Raw genomic sequence first — 12,388 nt, forward strand, 5'->3', positions numbered from 1 at the left:
TGGCACACACCTGTGCCTCTACCTGGGCGCGCCCGCGCGTGCGCGTGTCCCGCTCTGGGTACCACTCGCAGGGAGCGCGCGTCCCCGCCCCTCGCGGACCCGCCGTCCGCCGGCGGGAGACTCAGGGGGATGCCAAGCGACCGCGGCGCCGGCCTCCTTCTGAACCGACCATCCTGGCTTCGGCCATCCAGCCACGGGCACGGTGTTCCGGCCTCTCTTCCCCTTCTCGCCGCTGCCGCTGCTGCCGCCGGCCCCGCTCAGGGCCGCCGATGCAGCCGCCGCCGCTAACGTTCCAGCTCAGAGATCGAGGATCAGATTTCAAGATGGCGCCAGCGGTCCCTGCGCATGCGGGAACCGCAAAGCGCTTCTGGGAGTTGTAGTCCGAAGGGCCCGTGCCCGGGGCTCCGAGCGAGCTAGGGCGCAGAGCCTCCGGGCGTCCCCCGATCTGCGAGGTGGGCTTCGGCAGCGGGCACGGCCACGGCGGGGGCGAGGGCGATGTGCCTTGCTAGCTCGGGCCTCTGCCACAAAGGTCCCCAAATCTGCAGTCTGAGTCTCTCGGAGCTGTCAGTCTGGTGGTTGCTCCTCCTGCTCAAGGACAAGGGGAGGAGAGAGCAAACTCCCTCCTCCTTCTCTTCTTCCTCCTCCTCCTCCCCCGCCGCGGGGACAGCAAGTGCCACGTACCCCGATGCAAGCTGGCAGCGCCATCCACCGCCTCCTCCCTCGCCTCCTCCTCCGCCTCCTCCTCCTCCTCCTCCTCCTCCTCCTCCTCCTCCTCCTCCCCTCCCTCCCTCCCTCCCTGCTCAGCCCGTGCCCGGGCATCATTTCAGACAGCGGGCACATCGTGAAATGTGCGCTATGGATTCGAGATCTCTTCTGAGGACGGAGGAGTCTCCTCCCACCTCACCTGCTGTAACTCAGTTCAAACTATCCAGGAAAAAGAGAAGGTGAGGACTTCTCCGGGAGCATGGGAAATAGAGAATAACGTAACCCCGAGGGACAAAACATCCTTGCAAGTGCTTGACAAGGAGGCAGAACACCCCAGAAACCTTCCCGGCAATCAGGAATGCGTTCTGAATGAGTGAGAATGGATCTGGAAGGGCATTAATAATAAGGATAATAATAGCATTTACATAGCCTTGAAGAGTACAGGGTGTTTTATGTGATCGTCACAAAACCCAGAAGGGGCCAACGAGCTCAATTTGGGGCACTCAGGTGGACAAATCCTATTTTAACAGAAGAGGACGTGTGGAGGGGAAGACAGATTCTCTTTTGGGGCCATAAGAGAGCCAGATACTCATTATCTAGAGGCCATTAAGTCAGAGCTAGGGCTGGAGAATTTTAGTTAAAGATTAGCTTAGGCACCATTCAGTCTGGATAGTTTTAAATGCGTTTCTGATTACCTTTATCCTGAGATTTTTTTTTCCTGGATGTTTTTATTCTCTTCACCCCCCCCAAAAAAAAGCCATGGAAATCCCACTCTATAGTTAATAGTCTGTGGCAGAGGGGGGTAAGAAAGGGGAGAGGGAGTTGAATACTAGACCAAGGCTGTGGTAGAAGGGGAAATGGTATTTTGGAGTTACGTGTGGCAGACCATAGATTTAGAAAGGGAAGAGGAAAAAAAAGGTCACCAATCCAACCTCATTTTATACATGAGAACACAGAAGTGACTTGTCCAAGATGAGGCAGATAGAGAATAGCAGGGGTAGGACCAGAAACCAGGTCTTCTGATTTTAAAGCCAAACTTATTTTTTTTTTTCTGTTTGTACTACACCTTTTGTTTTCTGTGATCTAGAAACTGGAGGAAGCTAAACAGGCTTATGAACCAAGGGAAGTCAGAAGACAATCCCTGGAGTTGAGGATTCAGGGATGGGAGAAAGGTATAAAAAAAAAAAAAGGTAAAGAAAGATAAAAGCCTTGGAGAAAAAGTTCCAAGGAGGAGCAGCAAGGAAAAAGGCCTAGGGCTGGATTTTTCACAAATGGAGCAGCTAAGAAAGATGAATCAGTGCTGAGCAGAATGAGGTTTTGTTTTTTTTTTAATTATTTTTAGGCAATTGGGGTTAAGTGACTTGCCCAGGGTCACACAGCTAGTAAGTGTCAAGTGTTTGGTCTGAGGCTGGATTTGAACTCAGGTCCTCCTGACTTCTGGGCCGGTGCTCTATCCATTGCCCCACCTAGCTGCCCCCAGAGTGAGTTTTAAGAAGCATAAAGGGACCCTTTACCAGGGGCCTAGGGTAAGTAGAGAACTTGGGTTTGAATTTGGCCCCGTGTGGGGGGAAGGGAGCAAACATTTATTAATTAAAAATAATAAACAAATATTTATTAAGCCCCTACTATGTGCCAGGCTTTGTACTGAGCACTTTACAGATATTATCTCACTAGATCTTCACAACAGCCCTGTGAGGTAGGTACTATTGTGATCCCCATTTTTGTTCAATTGTTTTTCAGTCATGTCCGACTCTTTGTGACCCCATTTAGGGTTTTCTTGGCAAGGATACTGAGGGGTTTGCCATTTCCTTCTCCAGCTCATTTTAAAGATGAAGAAACTGAGGCAAACAGCGTTCAGTGATTTGCCCAGGGTCACACAGCTAGTTAAGTGTTGGAGGCAATATTTGAACTCAGGTCTCCCTGACTTCACTGCACCACCTAGCTGCCACTTCTCCAGGATTTAGTCTGCAAGATAAAGCTGATAGGTAAGAGGACCTTAAGGTCCCAGTGGCAATTTATTAACAGTGAAGATGTTAACTGGCTCTGGAGATAGAACAGGGGTTCATATCTAGGGGCTGGTCCGTGAACTACCAAGATTTCAGGGGTTCCATGAATTTGGATGAAAAAACAATTAATCTTTCCACTATACTTTGTTATCTTTGTAATCCTGTATATATTTTTTTTGTACATCTAGAAACATTATTCTGAGAAGTGGTTCAGAGGCTTTAGCAGATGCCAAGAGGGTCCATGGTACACACAAACAAAGTTAAGAACCCCTGAGACAGAGACTCCAAATTCAAAATCCCGCTTCTGACAGTTACTGACTGTATTTGAGAAATCACTTAAACTTTCTGGGCCCCAGTTTCCTCTGCTGCAAAATATGGCAATTGGGCTATATAGTTCCTTTACCCCCTAGCTGTCTGACCCTATGTTTAAGAGTGGTATTTGGTTTAATTCCTATATGTTGGTTCAATTCATTAAATAGTTTTGTTTAAATACCTCTGATGAGCTAGGCACTGTACTTAGTTTGACTGGTGCAGCTCAGATCTAGTTTAATAACTGCACACATTATGTAGCACTTTGTTTTATAGGTCATTTTCTTCACAACTCAATGAGAGAGGGAGGGTAACTATTATGATCCCTATTTTATAGAGAATGATCCCAGGAATTAAGTGCCTTGTCTAAAGTCATCCAGCTAGTGAAGGGACAGAACAAGGTCGTGAGGCCTAGTTTTCAGTTCACTGCTTTTTCCAACCATAGGTTCCCAAAGTGGGGTTACTGCCCCCTGGGGGGCTCTGGAACAATCCAGGGGGGCATAGTAGCCTTGGGTGCAATTGGGGGGTGTTGAATAAAAGTAAGGCGGCATGGAAGCATGAGGAAAGAAGAAAAGAAAATTTTGAAAAACCATTCTTATATGTTTCCTCTATTGTGTAACAGAGTTAAAGTCATCATGATTACATTATTTTCCAAATAAACACATAAAAATGCAAGTTATAACCAATCAATGGTCAAGCAACCAGGTCTTAACAAGCAAGTGTTGGTGGGCTAGCTTGTCGTGCATTGTCCAGAAGCCCAGCATGTATAGGTAAAAAATATGTTTGTGTAATGATTTATTTACAATACAATACCATACTATATCACATCGTCAAAATTTCAATGCCGGAAAAAACCCACAAATTTACAATAAATTATTAAATTTAAGATGTGTCACTTTTTTAAAAAATCTATTTTACATTTTTTTGAATTGATGCAAATTTAAAAAAAAAGTTAAAGGGTTAAAGAAAGTAGATTTCCAGGGGGGTGCTGAGTATTTTTTTTTTTTTGAAAAGTTGGTGGTAGGCCAAATAAGTTTGGGAACCTCTGCACTAAACTAAAGGAGAAATCCCCAGGTAAGTAGGTCCCCAGTTACATCAGCTATCCCTGAGAAGAAGGTGTTGAATGCCCCATGTAGGACCCAGTGTGAATGCCTTGCTTCCCAACAGAGAACAGATACTTTTATAACTCTGCTGTTCTAAATTTTATACACCAAAACAGAGTTCTAAGATTCCAAAGTGAGGTTTGAATGCAATTGCAATAAATTGCACCATCTGTTTCTTTAGAGTCTCAATCTGGTATGAAAATATTCAAACCAGGGTATCATCATATTCAACTACAGAAAAAACAAACAACTAGTAGTTTCATTTGGGGGAGGGGGGGTAAGGTTGGAGAGCTCTGTGATCTTAAGATACTAGCCCAGCCCCTGACTTCTAGACTTCCAAACCTCTGCTGCTGTCTCCTGGAATTTCCCTCCAGTCTGAGCCTCCTCAAGTCTGTCCTTGCAGAGGCAAGGTCCACTCCCCCCGCCCCTACAGGTGAATTCCTCCTCTGGCCTCTATTTTGTAGAGGGGCCTAGCCTGGGCAGCCTGTTCCCTTTCTGACTTTCCAGTCTTCATTCTCCTTCTGGTTCCACCAGCTGACTTCCAAGTTTCTAAACAAGGTGACCTTCACTTCAATACCTACCCCCCCCCCCAGCTTTCCACCTCCCTTTTGTGTTCTGTCTTCCCCAATTAGAATGTAAGCTCCTTGAGGGCAGGGACTGTTTGTTTTTGCTTGATTTTGTGTCCTTGGTCTTTCATATATCCCAGGTAAACTCTAAATAAATACTTTTTTCCTCCCTCTCTTCCTTCCTTCCAGTTACAATACCTTATTTAACTATAAATATCATGGTCCTGCCCAAATCAGAGCAATTCAATCCAAAGCCGTCAGTATAAGGTATGTTGTGAGGGAGATCCTTTTTCCCAACTCTGAAATCCTGTGAAATACCTAACATAAGATTAAGTAGTCGCACAGTCTCCTATGATTACACTTGCCAGCCCCCCTCTTGTAGGAGTTTCAAGTCAGGACATGTTGAACTAGATTCTTCAGAAATGCAGCTGTTGATCTGTGAAGTAGGGAGTATGCCCTGATCCACCCTGATTGATAGAAGGAATGGAAGGGTGTATCCAGACCTCACCTTAGCCCTGGTGTGTGTGTGAGTGTGAGTGTGTGAGTGTGAGTGTGTGTGTGTGTGTGTGTGTGTGTAGTAAGAGAATGACACCAGGGACAAGACACAGATGGAGGCCACAGCATGGATTCTCAATATAAATCGGACATGCCTAGTTTCTAAAGGGCCTTTCACTGATAACAGTGCACATCTACCTGGTCCTTTACCACTTACAAACCTCCTTTTTATCACAATAGTCCCGTAAGGTAGGTTATACAAATATTGCTTGTTGTTTAGTTGTTTTACCGTTGTATCTGACTCTTTGTGACCCCATTTGGGGTTTTCTTGGCAGAGATACTGGAGTGGTTTGCCATTTTCTTCTCCAGCTCATTTTACAGATGAGGAAACTGAGGCAAACAGTGTTAAGTGACTTGCCCAGGATCACACAGCTAGTGAGTGCCTGAGGCTGGATTTGAACCCAGGAAGATGAGTCGTCTATGTTGTTGGTAGAAGGAAAGTATTTATGTTATAGAAAGGCCTCTGCCTTCACAGTTGGCACATCCTCAAGCTTGCCAACCCTTACATCTGACTGAGAGTCGCCAAACATTAGGCTGATATAGGATTTGTGATTTCATCAGAGCAGGGAACTCCCTCCACCCAGAGATTTATAACTTAGATAACACTTAGGGAATTCCTTGAAGCTCACAGAGGTTTTAAGTGATTTCTGCAGGGTCAGAGAGCTAGTGTCTGAGGGATCTGAACCAGACTTTAAGGCCAGCTCCCTAACCACTATACCACTGCTTCTAAAGTGATAACCTAGAGATAGATAAAGGACAAGGTTCCCAGAAGGGGGAATTTTTGAAAGGGTCAGTCAGTCAGTAAGCATTTATTAAGCCCCTCCAATATGCCAGGCACTGCTCTAGGTTCTGGGAATACAAATACAAAAAAGACAGTCCCTACCCTCAAGGAGCTTAGAGGAGGTTCTAATGGTTGAACCTATATATTGTCTTAAAGCACTATGTACATGTTGGCTATTATTATTATATTGTAAAACTGATGAGGTAAATTGGACTTATTTTACAATCATTAAAAATTTGGAGGATAAGGGGCAGCTAGTTGGTGCAGTGGATAGAGCACCGGCCCTGAAGTCAGGAGGACCTGAGTTCAAATCCGGCCTCAGACCAAACACTTGACACGTACTACCTGTGTGACCTTGGGCAAGTCGCTTAACCCCGATTGCCTTACTAAAAACAAAGAAACAAAAACAAAAACAAAAATTTGGAGGATAACAGAGCATAGCAAAAAAAAAAAAAATCTACAAGTGACCTAATTAGCAAATTAAGATCTTCATGATTCTTCCCGTTATCATATTACCTAGATTTTTTAACCTAAAAATGATGTCTGATTTAAAACTAAAGTGAGATAAACTGTTAGGGAGATACTAAAGGGCTTATTTATTATTTAGATAATTCATAATAAAATGACCGATACTAATGATTATCTCAGGTATACAATGAAGGGAAACTAGATTGACAGAGTTGACATAAGATAAAAGTAAGATAATTAAACATAATAATAGTCAAGTCAACAAGCATTTATATGTCTTATTTGTATAGTACTTTATAGTTTACAAAGAGTTTTCTCATATATCATATCATTAGATCCTAGCAACAACCTTGTAAGGTATTATTATCCAAGATAACTAGCAATTCTGAACCTAGGGCAAATTCTCTTGGAAAAGTAGAGAGATGCTGTAATATTCGAAGCCCACCATTGGAAGAAGCTGTACCGGCTGAACTGGGGAATATCTCACCTGATAGTTTGAGTAAGCCTCCACAAGGATGTAGAGGGTTATGGCACAGGGCAGGCAGAAGACCACTTGTGGCAGTGCCAACAAAGATGTGTATCCCCTGGATGTCAGTTACTCACCTGCACCCTGGAATAAAGTCCTAGTGATCCCACTTGGGTTACACCTCTGTTTCAGGTGAGGGAACTATTCAGAAAGGTTCAATGATCTGCCAATGTCATGTAGATGGTAAACAGTACAGTTAAGTTCAATGGGTTGTGAAGAAATGACCTATAAAACAAAGTGCTATATAATGTGTGCAGTTATTAAACTAGATCTGAGCTGCACCAGTCAAACTAAGTACAGTGCCTAGCTCATAAGAGGTACTTAAACAAAACTATTTAATGAATTGAACCAACATATAGGAATTAAACCAAACACCACTCTTGAACATAGGGTCAGACAGCTAGAGGCTAAAGGAACTATCTAGCCCAAGCCCCATATTTTGCAACAGAGGAAACTGAGGCCCAGAAAGTTTAAGTGATTTACTCAAATACAGTCAGTAAATGTCAGAAGCGGGATTTTGAATCTGGAGTCTCTGTCTCAGGGGTTCTTAACTTTGTGTATATCATGGACCCTCTTGGCATCTGCTAAAGCCTCTGAACCACTTCTCAGAATAATGTTTCTAAATGTACAAAATAAAATACACAGGATTATAAAGATAACAAAGTATAGTGGAAAGATTAAGTTTTTTTTTCATCCAAATTCATGGAACCCCTGAAATCTTGGTAGTTCATGGACCAGCCCCCAGATATGAACCCCTGTTCTATCTCCAGAGCCAGTTAATGTCTCCACTGTTATTAAGTTGCTACTGGGACCTTAAGGGTCCTCTTATCTATCACCTTCATCTTACAGACTGAATCCCTGAGACTTTAAGATTTATAAAATGCTTTACAAACATCTCATTTTATCTTTCCAACAAGCCTGTGTGAAGGTAGGTACTATTAGTATCCCTGTTTTATAGATGAGGAAACTGAGGCAGGCAAAAGTTAAGTGACTTGCCCAGGGTCACACAGCTAGTAAGTATCTGAGGTCAGATCTGAACAAGTAGACAAACTTTTCAAAACAAGAAATTATAGACTCAAGTGACAGACTGTACAAAGGGCATGAAGGGGAGGGAAGTCAAAATGATTCCAAAGTGTTTAAATTAGGTGATGGATAGTGGGTCCTACCACCAGCAGAAGTGCGGTAATGTGAAGGGAAGCCAGTATATGGGGAAGAGGTGTAAATTCAGTTTGGGATTCATTGTATTTTGAGATATGTGTGATTTAAAAACAGTGGAGCTGTCCAGCATACAATTGAAAATATGGGGGGCAGCTAGGTGGCGCAGTGGATAAAGCTCCGGCCTTGGAGTCAGGAGGATCTGAGTTCAAATCCAACCTCAGACACTTGACACTTACTAGCTGTGTGACCCTGGGCTAATCACTTATCCCCTATTGCCTCACCGAAAACAAAACAAAACAAAAACAAAAACAAAAAAAAAGAAAGAAAATATGAGAAAGTTGAAAAAGGCCAGTGTCAGAGACCACAGGCCCTTGTCATGGGTACAGCCCTCAGAGAAGAGGCAAGGTCTTGAATGGATGGGTCAGGTATGGGAGCTGGAAGCTGAGCCTGGCAGCTATTACACTCATTACTGACCTTAGCCATGGTGATTTTATTCCCCGGGTGTCTACTCTAACTGACCCTGTAGCTCCAAATAGATATGACCAGAAGTATGCCTGGACTCCATTTTCCCAAGGCAATATCAGCATGAGCAGTGGTACATTGGTAAATATTTAACAACTGGCTCTTTGGAGGGTTAAAAGTGCACATGACACACTTTTAATCTTAATTTGTATTAACTTTTTTCTCCATCGGTTTCTGAAGTCTAGATAATCAATAAAACAATAAATCAGGCCCTGATTTATAGCATCTGTCACTTGCTGTGGCATATACACTCACATTGAAAATTTAACAATGTGCTCCACCTGGTTCAAGCTGGCATACCCTATGCATGAGATGCACCAACTAGTTTTTTGATTGATTCTATTGACAATTCCCACTGATACTCTGGCACGGTGGTAGAAAAGTAGGATTCTCTGATCTCACTATGGTTTTGTCAACATGCTGAAGCAAAGATCATTCCTCCATTTCTTGCACATAGATCACAGAGCTCTTAATTTGTCCTCCAGACAGTGGGGTTGGGCCAGTTATTAAATCACCAGCAGTTTTATGAGAGTGGAGCCTGAGCTAAATACCTTGCAAAACTGAAATCATCACTCCCAGGTGAAGTCCCCTGCAGCTAGCCTTTGCAAAGGTTTTTTTTTTTCCCCTCTCTTTTTCTTATACTGCTGTGGAATATGATTGCTCCACGTCTCTGCTTGCCACTGACAGGGTTAGGATGTAGCTTTGGGAGAGACCCACATAGCAGTAATAACCTGAATCATGTGAATGGAGGAGATACCCTGAGGAAGTAAGTGGATGACGATGTGGAGAGCTTGATAGGAAAGTGGAAAGGTATATTCACAGTGAAGGTCAGAGTAGGAAGAGGACCCAGTGGAGGAAACTGAGAAACAGGGAGGCAAGAGGGGACTAGGAAGAATAGAGGCACAGAAGGCAGGGAAGGAGAACTCTAATAAATGGGCTGTTAAAAGCATCATGTGCTTTGGAGAAGTCAAAGAGGATGAGGTCATTGGATCTGACACAATTTAGGTCATTAATAGCCAATTGTAAAGAATGTGTTCTTTTCAAAGGAATCTTTAGTTTTTCATTAATGAATCTTGGTTAACTAATTTTTAGTTTTTCATCATTCCAGTCTTTTATCTACAGGTAAAAAAGGATAAGAGAATAACCATTCACATTTACAGAGGTAAATGACCTGGGTTCAAGTCCCAATTGCACCATTTATTATTTGCAGAACCTTAATTAGCAAGGCGCCAGAAGATCTTTGCCCAAAGGTGTTGACATGTGCAGGGAAAGGGTGCTTTATGCATACAAAGTGTTCTCCTTTCATCTGATCCCTGTGAAGTAAGTGGCATACATATTATTATCCCCATTTTACAGATGAGGAAACTAAGTCTCAAAGAAGCTCAGAAACTGGCTGGGAGGAGGGGAGAGAAGTCACACAACCAGAGAAGTCATGCCAGGCAAGGGGAGGTGGTCCAACCCTCACTCTTGAGGGATTTGGAGAAGGTGAAGGAGGATCCCTTCAAGAGGGACATCACAGAGATGGGTGATGGGACTTGAGGAGTGAAGCCTAGGGTAGTTGTTCCAGCAAAAAGTCAAGAGGCAAAGTGTCAGGAAAGGGGTCCCCATGGGAAGGAACCCTGTCAACACCCTGGAGACAAGGCCTTTGGGGGCCTGCAATAGGTATGTCTCAGCAAATAGCTGGAACTTTAACTTGGGCCTTTTCTTGACCTGGGCACCATTTGTCTCTAGCATTATATAAGTCTGTACACTTGGAAGACCTGGGCCCAAGACTCTACCTTTGTCTCCTCACCATCTTCTTCACCTCCTCCTCCCTCCTACATTAATTCAGGGAAGCAACAAGTCCTGTCAATTCTGCCTTCACGATTTCATATCTATCCCTTCCTTTTCGTCCTAATGGGACTCCCTACTTCACTCCTCCAACCCTTCAATCGACCCTGTATGTACATCGCTGCCAGGCCAATCTACCTGAATCACACTGCCCTACTCAAAAGTCTTCAATAGCTCCCCAGTACCTCTGTGATAAGGGCAGCTGGGTTGCACAGTGGATAGGGCTCCGGGCCTGGAATTAGAAAGACCTGGCCTCAGGCACTTACTAGCTGTGTGACCTTGGGCAAGTCACTCAACTGGTTCTGTTTGCCTCAATTACCTCATCTGTAAAATGAGCTGGAAAAAGAAATGGCAAACCCCTCCAGTATCTTTGCCATGAAAATTTCAAATGGGGTCACAAAGAGCCAGACACGACTGAACAACAACAAAAAATCTCTAGCATAAAAACCAAACGCCTTGGCTCAACTCTTCAGTCCCTTTATAATCTGGCCTCAACTAGCTTTTTAGTTCTATTTCCAACAAGTCACCTACAGAAACCCTCTGATCCAGAGTCTATTCATTATCCCAGAAAATACTTTATAAATCCTCTGGATTTTTGCGTAAACTGTGCGCCTTGTCTGGAATGCCCCCCCACCTTTCCTTTATTACTCACCAAAATCCTACTCATTCTTTAAATCCCAACCTTTTCTGTGAATTCTTTAATGTCACCCCAGCCCACTGTGATTACTGTCTGTGTCCCTCTTTTGGTACTGAAAATGTTTCCTCATACTGTTAGTTATCTTTTTATCTTTCTCCCCAACTACCAATCAGTCAATCAACAAGCATTTATTAAGCATCTACTATGTTCCAAACATAGGGCTATGAAGAAAAAAAAAAAGTCCCTACCCTCAAGGGAGGGCATTCTCTTACATTAGGAGCTTACATTCTATTGGGGGAGACAACATGTATACATATAAGAATGCACCAAATGGACACAAATAAGTTTAAAGTGGATAGGGGAATGACATGGTCAGACCTGTACTTTAAGATTATCTCTTTGGCATCTGGGTGGAGGATGGACCAGCAAACAGAGGCAAGCACAGGACATAGTCCAGGACCTTGAACACAGTAGCAGGTGTCTTGTCAATATCTGATGAAGTTGGAAATAAATATCTTACACCTTTTAATTGGGTGGAAGGGCTGGTTATGAAGTTTCAGCATTCTTCTTCATTAACTGGTAATGGCTGTCATTGGCTTGCATCTAATGGGTGTCTAGGACACATGGCTGCTGGATGAGGATCTGTGAATTGAAACTCTGCCTGCATATTTGATAGGTGTCCACTCCAGTAGGAGATTGCACAAAGCCGCTCTGAGAAATCTCCTTATATGCGGGTGTCCTAGAGCTGTCTGGGGTCATTAATTCCTATGATGTGTTCAGTCTTTGCATTGAGCATGTGGAATGTTTTTGACTTAAGGCTCCATGTCAGATCTCTCCATGGCAACTCGGGAATGTGAGCTATTTTGAGAAATAGCATGTTTTGTTCCATAGGCAGCACTGTTTATATCCAAGCCCAGACCAGGCCTAAACAAAGTGTCATGAGTGATGACTGCTTTGTAAGTCAGAAAGGATGCTGCTTGGCTAATATTCTGCTTCTGCTGATCTTGCTGTGCATTTTAATTATTTTTCATTTCTTCAGTGAAAGCCCCTATTAGCGTATCTTACTTATGAGTGCATCTCTTGCTATAAAAATCACAAAACACAGAGATCGAAAAGAACAAAGAGGCTGACTCAACCTCCTTTTCCCTTGTTTTGCACCTTCCCTGTCTGTCTGGTGTCATGAATAAGCTTCATAGAGATGGGGCATTTCACTGCTTCGGAG

At 43.6% G+C, this 12,388-nt stretch overlaps 1 protein-coding gene across 1 annotated transcript in view; it reads right to left on the reverse strand.

Annotated features, from left to right (window-relative positions):
• LOC114046382 (myomegalin-like) overlaps nt 1-12,388 on the reverse strand; it is a 243,814-nt gene that overhangs the window by 106,600 nt on the left and 124,826 nt on the right. The gene's annotated exons all lie outside the window — the stretch shown is intronic.

The sequence above is a fragment of the Vombatus ursinus genome, unplaced genomic scaffold (assembly GCF_900497805.2).
Source record: "Vombatus ursinus unplaced genomic scaffold, bare-nosed wombat genome assembly UNPS02014782.1, whole genome shotgun sequence".
NCBI lineage: Eukaryota > Metazoa > Chordata > Mammalia > Diprotodontia > Vombatidae > Vombatus > Vombatus ursinus.